Genomic DNA, 13593 nt, shown 5'->3' with positions numbered 1-13593 from the left:
CATTCTTCAATTCCCAAAGCCATTACTTTCACAGAAATATTAACAATTAACTTTGAAATATGAGAGTAAGCATATGTACACTTGTTAGAGGCAAAAAGCAATTGGCTGTTCCCGAATGGTACAAGCACTACTATGATTTATACAGCTATTTACTATTACTTGGCAGCAAGGAAGTATCACAGCTGGAAGCACTGCTGTAACAACAAAAGGCTAGACTAGAGAAAAGCCGTCTTGCTCTGCTAAAGGGACACCTGCAGTTTTGTTCTGTTCTCCACTGTGAAGCAATACTTAGTCTAAGCGCTGGAAAAGTAATTAAATGATCAAGCTAATCATAACTGGCTGACAAAGCTTCAGTGGTGGCCAAGACCTGAGAATTACCACCTTCCTTCCCCCTCATACACAGTTAAACACAGGAGTAATTTCTGTTAGAACAAATAGAAGAAGTTCTCACTGCTCAGCCAGTCACCTCTGCTTCAGAGGACTGTCATGTTAGTAGGTGAGAGAGGTTTAGATAGAAGAGACTGCTTGCTCTGACTACTCATGTCCAGGCAAAATTCTTCACTTGCACAAGAAAAGTCAATTCAAAGGACTCAGCACTGTCAGCAAAAACAGCAGTCCTTATTAAAAGAAAAACAGCAACAAAAAATTAATGATCCACCGAATCTCTTCGCATTAGGAAGGGAGGAATCAAACCCTCAGACTCCTAAGTGCTCCTTTCATACATTCACCAGGGGAGAGGAAACCCACAGAAAGCAAAAACTATATTTTCAGATCACTGCACATACCTGGCAAGCACTCCTACAGGAGAAGCTGACTTCTCAAATGTGCTACATCTAAGCCACAGCAATATTCAATGCTTTAAAAACATATTCAAGAACAAATTCTTCAGAGACACATAACTTTCAATCTTTCTTACTGGTTTATAAAATAACCACCATAAGTGAATTGAGCAGTGATATTTGCAGCTTCTAGAACTTCAGCATGCCTATAGTAGTATAAGTCAACTTCCATATTTTCATACTTCTGCCCATTAGGACGGACCTCAAAAACACTATGTGTCTTACATTTAGAAAGAAAAGTTACAACCCATACATTTCTATTACCTGTTTCTTTTTCCAAAGAAATCTAGAATTTCTCAGATTGTCCTCTGATTTCTTTAGAGCGCATCAGTATGATTTAGTCAATAAGGGCTGCAACAGTCATCAGTTGTCCAAGGAAACTAAAGAATCTTCTGTGCCAGGAAGATCTTCTGGAGTTGTCCTTATTTTCCTAAGAAGGAATTATTTTGGTCAATAACTGACTTGGAGTAGAATATCTGTCATATAAATTCTGGAATACTTTGCCAATTGCACAAGATTTGTGTTGGATCATGTGCAAGTACTGGTGGTTCTTTCTAATTCAAGTGAGGATTGTTATTATCCAGAGATAATCCTGTATGTTACCAGAGCCAAGTGGAGCAACAGTCAGAGAACACAGATGTAATGTGTGAGTGCAAAACATAATGAGATAATCGCAGGATTATGCAGATTTGGGCCACAAAGAGTTAACTCACTTGCATAAAACAAATTATTGTTCTCCCTCTGTTGGTCCATCACTATTGCGTTTCAGAGTGTCCTCAAATCTTTGAAACTTGTTGATATACCACTTACTTTAGGCTTGACAGGGAGATCAATTTAGGGCTTAATATCCAAAGTAACACGTTGTTTTATACTTCCTGCTATTGATCTGCTCTTGCAATTACTGTAACAGTAGATTAGTGAGGAGAAAAGAATTTTCATTACAAATTGCCTTGGATCAAGTTGAATTATTGTCAACCATTTTTTAAATGCTTCCATCACTTCAAAACTTTCTCCAGAGAAGAAATAATCTTCTCCTGAACATGGATCAAAATATCATTCTCAAAATGAGGAATACAGAAAAGTTAAGAGTGCAGGAATCCTAGTGGTGAGGTGCCAATCTTACATAAAATCCATAGGCCTCTGAAATCTCCAGCACTGTGCAGAAGCGAGAGGAGGGCCTGGCACAACACTCATCCTCCCAGAGATACAGGGGACATACCACTCATTTTCTCAGGTCCACCTGACTTTTTGATACAGGTAAAACCACTCCAGTAAAGCCACCTCTCCCACTCATTTAAAATGCTAAAAACCAAATGATAGACCTATGGCTCTGTCAAATGCACTGGACAAGCAACCACTGACCCTAACTAGTGTTAGCCTCAGTGGGACAATTTATAGGGACTGGTCTGAGAGGTCATGAACCTGAAGAATTTCTCCATGGAGAAGATGGTTGTATAGGATATACATTGGATGTATGAGCTGGAAGGAATGACCATTCCTGCAAGACACTGTGGGACCAACAAGGATGGAAGTTAACTGCACACAGTGCAAACCTTCAACGACAGTGGGACAGCAAAGCAATACCAGTAAGTAGATGAGTTTCAGGGACAGGGAAAATAGACAAAAAATAATGGAGTTTTGTCTTGCATGTGAACACTGAGAAGAGTAAAATAATGAAAGAAATCAAAGAATTTGTTTTTGAAGGATTTGAATCAAAGGTATTGACTTGGTGGACTCTTACACGTGTGGATAACTAGAAGCAGATAATAATTGAGTGCAGGAGAAATTAACAACCAGAGTAGTAACATGGAAGATCTCGAACTCCACAAACTGTTAACCTGACAACTTTCTCCACTGCTGCCACTCTCCTTACCAAAGTGAGTGTGCATGATCATGGTAAGCTACCCAAATCTCCGACATGTTGTGAAAGTCTATTAAAAACTGCAGGACATTTTCAACATAAATAAATACCACTAAGAAAGATCATTATTAAAATTTAATGATCCTTGGAACCAGTTGTAATTTGAAAATCCCCGCAGAATACTGTAATTTGCTAGAAAGAAATTGGCAGAGAAGAGTTACTTGATGTTCTTAGGGTCTGACACTAGTAAAACTCCAAGATTTTACTTTCCTGCTGCAAGATTCACTGAAGAGTCAATGGTAGGATTGTGTACTCTTCATTAAATATATATTAATACACATTTCAAATTCAGCAAACGCCACAAATGTCTGACTCAATATTAATTATGGCTTCTTAGGAGTGGAAAAGATCCTCTGAATTGTGTGACAAGGAATGTTTAAAAACAAACAAACAAAATATCAAACAATAGTAATCAATCCAGATTTAGCCTATGAAAGGCATATACCTCCATATATTAATATCCCATACAAAAAGGTATCTCTACTGCCTTAGGCCAGCTTCTCAGCCATCATCCTCTCCTGCTCTGTGGCTACTCATGCCTTCACTGGACAGGGAGGGTGCCATTTCAGTGGGGGTTCTGCAATCTCTAGACTCTTACCTGTATGTCACCAGCCCAAAAATTCTCTAGGAAAAACACATTTGAGAATGACTGTGCTATGTATCCCTTCACGACAGGAAGCTTGCACTGAAGACTTACATTTCTCTTGTCTTGTATAATTTTTATCTTTTTAATTCAGAATCACAAATTACAGTAGTGCCCATACTGTTACCACTGACACAGAATGAAAACAAAGAATTCTGTGTTTACTAAGGATTTGACAAAAGGTTTGGTTTATAAGTCCCAAGGGAACTATGAGTGCCCTTTTAAGTGTAATTTTGCGCAAGTGCACTGCAGATAACCTCTTCTGGAAAATAACTGTTTGGGCAGCTGGAATTTACTATGATGTCATCAGGAAACTACTGTTACAATAATCCACCCATAATGGCAAAAACAGTTCCTGCAACATTTATGTAATATAAAGCATCCCGCAACACATCAGTCTATTTTAGCAGGTGTGACTTCCAAAAAGCTGAAAAATAAAACATCTGACCTGTTATTAACATGAAATTTTTTCTGTGTATGACTGGACAGTCTGATTCTAATCTTCTGCTTTTGTTAAGCAGAAGGAGGTAACGACTACTTCAGTAATGCTACTTTAATATCATGGGATCATGTAAACACTATAAAGAGTATTCATAAATATTCCACTCATGTGCCCCACTACAGAGAAAAAGCTTTTAAGAGAATGCTGAAATATTAAGATATCAATGTCCCATTTAGGATAAATAAAAATTCACTGACATTAAAGGCACCAAATGACTCGAATGCTTACAACGACAGTTTTGTGTAAGTCTTCAGTCAATTTAAAGCCTTGGCTCAAGCACCCAAATTTACAGATAAAGCAAGTGTACCCATTTGTCTCATTCTTATTTGTGGTTTTAAAAGCTGTAAGAGGACATGACAGTCCTTTGCTATTGCATGTAAATCCTGCTCTACAATTAGCATGACCATGGTAGGTAAGCCTTGGGACTTATGTCCCACAGAGTCCTCAGGGTAAGTTCTTGAGAGCTTCGTGGACTTTCTATTACCCCCATGCACAGAGCTGAGTCCAAACTGTGCTGTCACCCAAAGCAGCAGTGATCCCAGAGAAGAAAATGCGTGCTACAAAGCCAGACTAGGTTTGAGTCAACCCTGTTGAGAGAAAATATGCCTAATATTCTTTAAAAACATTGCAGTAATAAATAAAAAGGCAATGCACTTCAATGTCACCTGTTTCTCCTTTACATATCTACAAATTGCATAATTACAATTGCATGTATAATACTTTCCCAGATCATGCTGAGAAGATTGCAGGGTGATGAGAAGTGTTTTATCATATGTGCTAGAAATGCCTCTATATTAAATCATTCTGGAGCTAGCTTGTCAAATTGTTAAGAAAACTTCCCTGTCTGATCATCCAGGAGCCACTCTGCCAGTCACACTCCTACCACCCCGGACTTTCACTGCTGGGACAGAAGCTCCTTCACAGGGGTTGGCTCCAGTGACCTGACAGGTGCCCCACTTGACTCCCTGCACACTCCACACTCACACAGTCAGACAAGGTTTCCTTACCAGCTTGACCCTGGGTTTCCCACAGCAGAATCTCAGAAGTCTGGTTACTTAGAGTAATTTAATCGTGGAGCAACAACACAAAACCAGCTCGATCTGGTGGCTCCAGGGAGGGACCCCCAACAAAGGAATCCCTGGCATTTTGCACCCTCACAGTCTGTGCATCTGACCTGTTCCTCACACACTCTTCACGTCCCTTTCACAGGCCTCTTGGTCCAATGGTGATATTTGGTCTGGGGTCTTCTTGCTTGTTTGGAATCTACAGTCTCTGGGTGACCAGCCACCCCCAGTCAGTGCTACAGGTCCCCGTGCCCTTTGGAGAGCAAAGGGTCAGTGCCGGATCACAGCCCCTTGCCAGAGGCTCCCAACATTTACCCATAACCAGGGCACAAGCTACATCTCACACTGCAGATGCACACCCAGCTACTGGCATTAAATGTATTCCTCAATAAAACGTTCTTGTAGCAGAATAAAAAGCAGATCACTCTCTATTATATGTTCTATTACATGTCAAAGAAAAAATAAACCAAATTCCCATCAACTGGTTTTGGTTTTTAGAGTCCTGTGGTGGGAGGGGGTCAGTGGCAATATCTGTCTACAAATGTTCATTGATTCTCTCTGCAGTGCAAGTCTCCATACAGTGGCTGTGGATGAGTATGGATTATCTAAATCCTTAGCTGAAACTGCAAGATGCTACAGATTAAGGGGGGTTTTTTTCCATATATAGGTGAATTTCCTGCTGCAAGAACATGTCTCAAGATGCTCTTCCACTGTCTGTTCCCATTCCTCCCTACAGTCAGGACAAGAAAAGCAAAGCAGGTAGCATGATGTGGGGGTCGCTGGCAAACAACAGGGGTTGCAGATACTAAGCATGTTACTAGACATACACAAAGCAATGTTTTGCAAAATCAGTATCTTTTCAAGATCAACAAATATATTCTAACCCAGGGACTCAGGGCCAAGTGACAATCCAAAGCTGCAGAGAAGAACAACTCTATGGTTTTGGTCTTCGAAGCATTTTGAAGTACCCACCCATCTAGAAGCATTCCCAGATTCCAGCTAAGAAAAGGACAGCAAAAATGGACCGTTTTTCCAGCTACTGTTGCACTGTATTTATGAGTCTTTTGAAAAACAAACTTCTGTGAAGGATTAAACGCATCATATATGGCTTTTCTGAGTTTCAGTGTGCTCTGGTTGTCCTCAAACAATTTTCAGTCCATTTTGTTTGGTAATTAGGCTAATTGAAGCAAGAGATTACAAGGCCTGGAAAGCCATTTGAAGAGCAGCTGCATTGTTTCTGATTTCCAATGTGTTGCTCACATGGGATAGATTTTAAAAAAAGAGACAGATTTTAGCTGAACTTGTAGAAAAATACTAAACAGTAGAAGATGCTGCAGGAGCTTATTTAGTAACAGAGATTCCTAAAATTTTAGCATCAGCAGAAAACTCACAGTAAAAAGGACCTTGCAAAATCAATTTAGGCTACTGATGAAGATGCATTATAACTGTCCTGCTGGGTCAAGACAGATCTTGAACTAACTGCTGTAGCATAATCAGATCCTTTAAAAACAGTATCAGAAGTAGGGGTAGTCCAAAGTGATCTTTCCCCTGGCATACTGCTGGAATTTCTGGCAATCAGCTGCTCAATCTTCACAATCCCAAAGGTGTTGTGTTCAATAGCTGGGGAGGTATACAGGGAAGCAATTATTTATCATGTATTGAGACATGACAAATAGTCATCTAATGACTAAAGACAACACAGAAGTTTTATTGGGAAGTAGTTTTTAAAAAGAGAAAGTGCATTTTTGCACTGTATTTATTTAAATTGTGGAAGACACTGGCATAGGTTGTTGTGGAGGTTAAAATTAGAAATTAGGTCAAAAGCAGTTAGAATTAGGGAGGATACATCCCACTGTCCATGCCATCCATTAAATTATAGCTTTGTTTGACATCATCTCGGTTTTTCATCTCCTATCTGAAGTATTTCATGGAATCAATTTCATTTCTGCTATTTACCCTCTAGGATGATCAGTATTGCATGTAAATTTAAAGATGTGGCCAGAGACAGTACATGAATTTCCACTGTTTTCAATTCCTATTCTCAGAAGTTTTAACACTGTCTGTTTGAGCAGCTGCAAGATGATATTTTCAGAGAACAATCACAACAGCTGAATGCTCTTTCTGAAATAACAATAATTTACTTAAAGCCCTTCATTCTATATATGTTTCTTTTCTTCACGTTCATCACTTTGAACTTGTGTACTCTATTAAAATAAAGCAAAACCACACCCAACCACTATATATGCTAGTAACATTTAAAAACAAACAAACAAACAAAGTAGTTTTAGAACTCCATTCTAAAAATCAAAACTTAAGATGCAAAAAATGTAAAATAAACAAGGGGTTTTTTATAGTTCAAATACTGCTTCCTGATGTAGAAGCTATAGCCAAAAGAATGCATGCTTTCTGAAATTTTTTTTAAAATATCAGATAATGCTTCTTTGAACTGGCCAGGGTCTACAATCTTTTCCTTTTAACACAGATACATTAGCATTTATTATGTCTGCCATGGCAAATCTAGTGATCTGATTTGTATTATAGCAAATACTTGTGACCCTACTAATATAAGATTGGATCCAATCCTTTTTCAAGCCCACATGTGAATCTGTAGGAGGTATAAAAACACTCACCATTTTACCAGCAAATTAAAATTATGCAGATGGACCTAAATAATTAATTTCTGTGAAAAGCTCATGAATTTTCTGATTTAAAAAATAACCTCTTCATAATTCCTCATAAATAAATATTAAGCCATTCCCATTAGTGACAAATGTAGCAGTCCCAAATTTATGGTATATTACATAATGTTACTATTTTGCAGCACCAACTTTTATACTACTTCAAACTTTGAGAATAAATGTGATTTCTTTAACTGTTTCCCCTAAGGAACGTCAGTTAGAAAAGCATATGCATCATCATAATCATACGTAGTAAGATCACTCCAGTCCAGTGCTAAACTCGCATCTGGTCTCACACAGAATCTGAATCCTGCTTTTATATAGGATCAAGGATCAGGTCCCTTGAATTGTGGAAGAAGTGTGTAAGTGTGTAAGGCAGCCCAGGCCATGGGCAGAGCCTGTTCTCTCTTTTGCTGACAGTATTGTACAACCAACAAATTGAGCTGTCCCATAGGTGGATGCATCCATATATCAACGCCTTGAGAGGTCAGACCCAGAGAAGCCTTGTAATTCTCAGTGTTAAAGTCAAGAGAAAGAATACAAAGACCAGAAAAAAACCTTACCACAACCCCCCCAACAAAACCTGTTAATCGCAATAATTCTGAGATCTGACATGCAAGAACGCTGCATTTTTAATCCAAGTTCTTTTAGGTAAACTCAAACCAAACAAAATAAAATGAAGCAAAGTAATAAAATTAAATGAGAGAGTAATTAAAAAAAAAAACTTCAGAAACATTTTCAGTAATTTGCACATTTTAAATTATTTTACCTTTTCTTCCAGTGCCACTGGTGTTCTGCATCATTTCCCATCCCCCTTCTACAGACATTTTAATTTAGTTTTCCCAGCCGTTCATCTCCATTTATCTTGAATTACAGGTGCTCATAGTGTAATTTGTTATTTAATTGCTCCGTGTCCTGCTAAAACAACAGTAAGAATACAGTCTTCAAGAGAACAAAACCAAAACAAGCCCAAGAGATTCTGAGCATTTCAAAATTAATAACAAAAAGTACTTTATCCATTGTAGCAGCAGAAGTCCACACTCAAAGGGGCTTAAAAGTATAACAGGACATGAAGCAGTGGAGCCTAGAAGAGCTTAATGAAAGTATAACTGAATACAGTTCCCAAGCAGACCATGAAAAGGTGAGGGAGTTGATATGGAAGAATCTACATATTTGAAGGGAAAAAAAAAAAGTTATTTACTGAACAAAAAGAACAGTCATTTCCTAGGTAGTAGAAGTAAGTTGTGTTAGAGAAAAAAATTGCCATTGGGGCAGCATGGGACAAAAGGTTAAAGACGACATTTAATATATTTAATATATTTCACTGTCAGAAAATGTTGCCTTGTAAAAGCAGTCCAAAAGGAAAATAACAGGCAAGCAGGAAAACCAGTATCAGGAATCAACAACTATAGAAGACAGGTGCAGAGCCAGGATAGCACAGGCCTCAAATAGAGGCCAAAGGGAGAGCTGAACATATCCAATTAACTAATTACTGTCTGCTAAAAACTAGGAGCAAGTAACATGAGTCTCTTGCTGGCGGTGGGTACATCCCCAAACCATTCTCCATATCGCAGAGGGCTGGACAAGGACCACACCTGAGCCCGTTCTGCAAAAAGTTAAACAAAGCTTAAAGCCCATAAACTCAGCACTGTAAAGTCTCTTCAGCTCTTCAAGAGAAGCTGAGGCAGCAACACGGAGGAGCCACATTCTCTCAGCACAAAACACCTGGGGATACCCTCCATAACTTGCACCTGCTGCCCAGGACTATTTATTAACCAACTTTTTTCTCCTCGAGCTCCACCAATAATAATCAACATAATATTAAGACATTCTGTCAAACCAGATTTATTGCCGACACCGACATAAACAGAGACTTTCAGTCTCAGACCTCAGGTGCTTTCCACCCGTGCATAGGCTGGACTGCTACAGTGATGCCCATGCTTTGGTGGGGTCTTCAAACCCTGGGACATACTGGAGGTGTCCCACAGCAGCCAGCGTGTCCTGCTCCACTCAGTGTGTCCCACAGCAGCCAGCACGTCCCACACTGATCACCGTGGCCACCACAACGGCCTTTACTAACGTCCCTAAAACCCAGGTGTACAAGCCCTGGGTAAGGAGGGTAAACCAGCCTCCACGTTAATCCCGTCCCCACGCCCACCACACATCCCCAGACATCTCCGGGCTCCCACTGCTCCCTCCGTCCCACGGGCGAGAAGCACGACCCCTCCGCACAGGCGTGCCTGCTGGCGGCGGGGCCGGGCCGGCTCCTACCTGTGGGCTGGGCCGCGGGGAGAACGGGAGAGAGCGGCCGGGACACAGCGGGAACGCCCGCCCGTCGCCCGGCAACGCCCGCGGCCCCTGGACCGGCCCCCGGCTCCGCCCGCACATCGCCCCATCGCCGCCGGCCCCGCCCGCTCCCGGGAGAGCAGCGCGAATGGAGCCTGGGAATCCTTCTGAGGCACGAACGCTTCCCGGCTGGGAACAGCAGAGCAGGGTGCTTGCAGGGGGAAGAGTGGACGTGCAAACAGCGGGAGCAAAGTGGGCAGAGAAGGGCTGGGCACGGCATCGAGGACAGGAATGGGACGGGAAATGAAGCAGGACCTTGTGTGGGATTTGGGTGGCAGGTGATCACACGGCTGAAGGAGTCAATGTGACGGTAGGAGGAGGTTGGGGACATCTCTGTTCCCAACAACATCTGGAACCTTCTTTGTTGTCTGATGGATAACTAATGACACCATCATGCACAAATGGGATTCCAGATGCCTGCAGTGTGTTGAGGACCGAAAAATACAACTTGTGGTGTGTAACAAGGCTGGTTTCACCAAATTATTTTGCATTTTAAAAAACCCTAAGAACCGACAGATTAAAAGGTTACATTTCCAGACCAGAGCTGTCAGAAGATTAGATATTTAAGAATTAAGTTTATCATAATCTGGATCCAACGGATGTGGTTCAACTTCTACTGGTGACATGGTCAAACATCTGTCAGTGGAGGAGTGCAACTCCAGTGCAGCTCCATGAGCAGCAGTGGGCTATTCTTTCACCATTCACCATCTTCTATTTAGAGATTGCCACAGCATCATCATATTCCTTTTTCACTACTCAATGTCAATGTAAATTGGAAGAGAGCTTAAAGATCATCTAGTTCCAACAACCTTGTCATGAGGAGGGACACCTCCTTCTAGACCAAGTTGCTCAATGCCCCATCCAATATGGCTTTGAAAAAATAGTACTTACTAATTTCCAGGGGAAATTTGCTGGGACATCAGAAATTCAGAGTTCAAGATTAACTTCCTGTGGTTTAATGAGTTACCATGCACACGCAGAGCCATCTGAACTGACCACGTTAATAGCCTTTCCACTCTGTAAACCAAACACATTTGCTTTCCCTTAATATAATTTATTTTAAAAAGCAAGGGACTAAAGCACAATGCAGTCAGTTTTCACAGCTCCACAGAGAGGCAGTAATTCATTAAACCAGATTAATTCAATCATTGAGACTCATCTGTCCATAAATTAAATTTGCCTGTTTGAACACAGGAATTACCTGATCTTTTAGACTCATCACAATATATTTATTCAGAACATTGCTCTTACCATTCTCACTCGCACTTAGGAGAAATCCACATTTCTGCATTTAGATATAGGATTCATAAATCAGGCACCTAGGAAAATGCAATCATACCCTCAGTGGTCCCACATCAAAAGCCTGCTTTTTCAGGGGCTTAAGTTCAGGATGGTACCCAGCATTTTCTGGGAAGCAGCCCTTAGCAGAGTTTCTCTTGAGGGCAGGAAGGTAGGAGCTCTGGAGTGAACACAGAGTCCTGTGTGCCATTTAGAAGAGGCTAGGGTTTTGCATATCCTACTTGCATGCACTCACCCCTCACCCCTCCGGTATATACTGTACCTTTGTGAGGATGTTGGACAGCAGCAGCTGCTGGTGGATTGCATCAGCATTTCCTCTGCAACAACATTAAATTTACTCTAGCATTTGGAAAACACTTAGACCATAGGTCAGGAAATGTGCTGACTCCCCTCTTGCAGGGTCCGATGGTTAATTAACATCAGAGATAACCACGAGGGGCCTGATTTTCCAAGGTGATGAATGCACTCAGCTCCACCTGGTGTCATTGCAATCCAGCTGCCCATCTTCACAGGAAGGAAGGCAATGGGCCTTGACGTGCTCCAGGAAGGTAGTGTGATTCAGTGAAAACAATACTGAATCAAGCATCTGCCCCTTGAATTTTACTCCCAACTATGCCATTTATTGTCTAGGTAACTAGCTCAAGTCACCTTGACTCACTTTCTCAACAGACTGCTTCTTGGGATACACTTCCCAAATATTATCTACAGAGTACATGTATTGTGTATGCACACATCTGTATGGTAGTTTTCTTCTTTTCCTTGCTTTGCTGGAAATAATCTTGTTATGGCCAACACTGCCTGAACTACTTGATACCAATCAAAGAAGAAATGCATCTTGCCATCACTGAGTAAGAGAAAAATGTGGCACAATTTCAGGGTAGATACAGAAGCTTTATGTCTGTCCTGTTCAGAGTTACTGTAATTGTGCTGGCACCATTCCCAGAGCTGAGCTAAGGTCAGTGAGAAACCTGTAAATTAATTACTGTGGAGCTGATGTGATCTCTATCCAGGAATCACACTGTACCTTCATGAAGCTTTACAGGAAAGAAAAGTTATGTTTCAGTTTTGCCAAGAAATGTTTAAAATTTTTAAATCTTCATATTGACAATTAGCATACTCTGAACCTGTTTGGAGATGCTGGACCCAATTCTGATCTCACCATCATAGGAACTCCATAAAATGGGTTAGTCTGGATTAATTATACCAGTGCTACCTAAATGAACAGGAATTGGGTAAAGCCTTCTCTGAAACCGAGCCTGGATGAGCACTCTTTCCTTTAGGTGCCTTATCTTACAAAGAAGAGATTTGTCCATCCTCCTGGTTTTATCCAGTCACTGGCAACATCCAGTCAATCCAGTCTCTAATTAATATTATTGATTAATAGCTAATTGCTGTTGCTACTTGCATTATTAACATTTAGGAATCCCCTTGTACTATGACACAGAAACACAGAAGCAGAAAGGAATTTCTGATTAAAGGAAACAGTTTTCTGCTATTGCACGTAACCACGTCAGAGTCATTTAGATACCTGTCAGTGTCTTCCTCCTTATTCTGAAGGACGGGTCCAAAGCCTCTCTCTGAAGATTACAGACCTTCTAATTTATAAGCTAAAGTTATTTATTGCCAAACTATACCTACTCATTCTCTTGCCAAATTATTTTTCCCCTTAAAATAACTCTTGATGTTTGCATTCCTGATATATTTATAGGGCCTGCTGTCACCTCCTCTCAACACTTCTTTTGCAGAGTCATACAAACCAAGCTCAAAATTTCTTGTCATTAAAGAGGGCTCAATTTTTTTTTGTATATCCTGGGATCACATTATCAAGTGCATATCAAACTGGTTGCTCATAATCAGTGACTGTTAAAATGGGGTTCCTCTCTTTCTTTGTCCTCCCTGGTTGTAAAGGAATGGAAGTTCCCACTGTAGTAAAAGGTTTTGTAAGTACGTGACCCTGCACTGTGTACCACTTCATTTTATTCAATTCCTATTACCCCATCACCTTCTTCCCATCTTGCTTTGATGATACCCCTTAATAATTAGTAAATGTTATTAGCATGCTTCTGTCTTTTCCAAATGGCACTAACAGAAATTAAAATGAGTATTTTCCATAAGAACCTCCACTACAAACTATCTTTCTGCCTGATAGTTGTCCTTGCAGCATGATCTCTCACCCCCATTAGCCATCTCCGTAATCACCTTTTTGTCTTGTGAGAATCCCTTTTCCAGCACAACTACCAAATTCATAGAATCATAGAATAATTTCAGTCGGAAGGGACCTTTTAAAGGTTATCTAGTTCA

General features: G+C 40.6%; 1 protein-coding gene across 6 annotated transcripts in view; it reads right to left on the bottom strand.

The window, feature by feature from the left end:
* LRRC56 (leucine rich repeat containing 56) overlaps positions 1 to 13593 on the bottom strand; it is a 78497-nt gene that overhangs the window by 49787 nt on the left and 15117 nt on the right. For 2 of the 6 annotated variants that reach the window (XM_027898190.1, XM_027898195.1), the window contains exons 1-3: positions 9919 to 10028; positions 8417 to 8565; positions 1104 to 1269 (exon numbers count right to left, since the gene is read on the bottom strand). The gene's annotated coding sequence lies outside the window, so the exon portion shown is untranslated. Of the gene's footprint in view, positions 1 to 1103; positions 1270 to 8416; positions 8566 to 9918; positions 10029 to 13593 lie in introns of those variants that run through there. The other 4 variants (XM_027898193.1, XM_027898192.1, XM_027898191.1 and 1 more) reach the window with 3 other exon arrangements.

Source organism: Empidonax traillii, unplaced genomic scaffold (assembly GCF_003031625.1).
Source record: "Empidonax traillii isolate 1590-97213 ecotype Southwest subspecies unplaced genomic scaffold, ASM303162v1 scaffold583:size513456, whole genome shotgun sequence".
Classification (NCBI taxonomy): domain Eukaryota; kingdom Metazoa; phylum Chordata; class Aves; order Passeriformes; family Tyrannidae; genus Empidonax; species Empidonax traillii.
The sequence above is the reverse complement of the archived record's forward strand: the minus strand, read 5'-3'. Positions and strand labels throughout refer to the sequence as shown.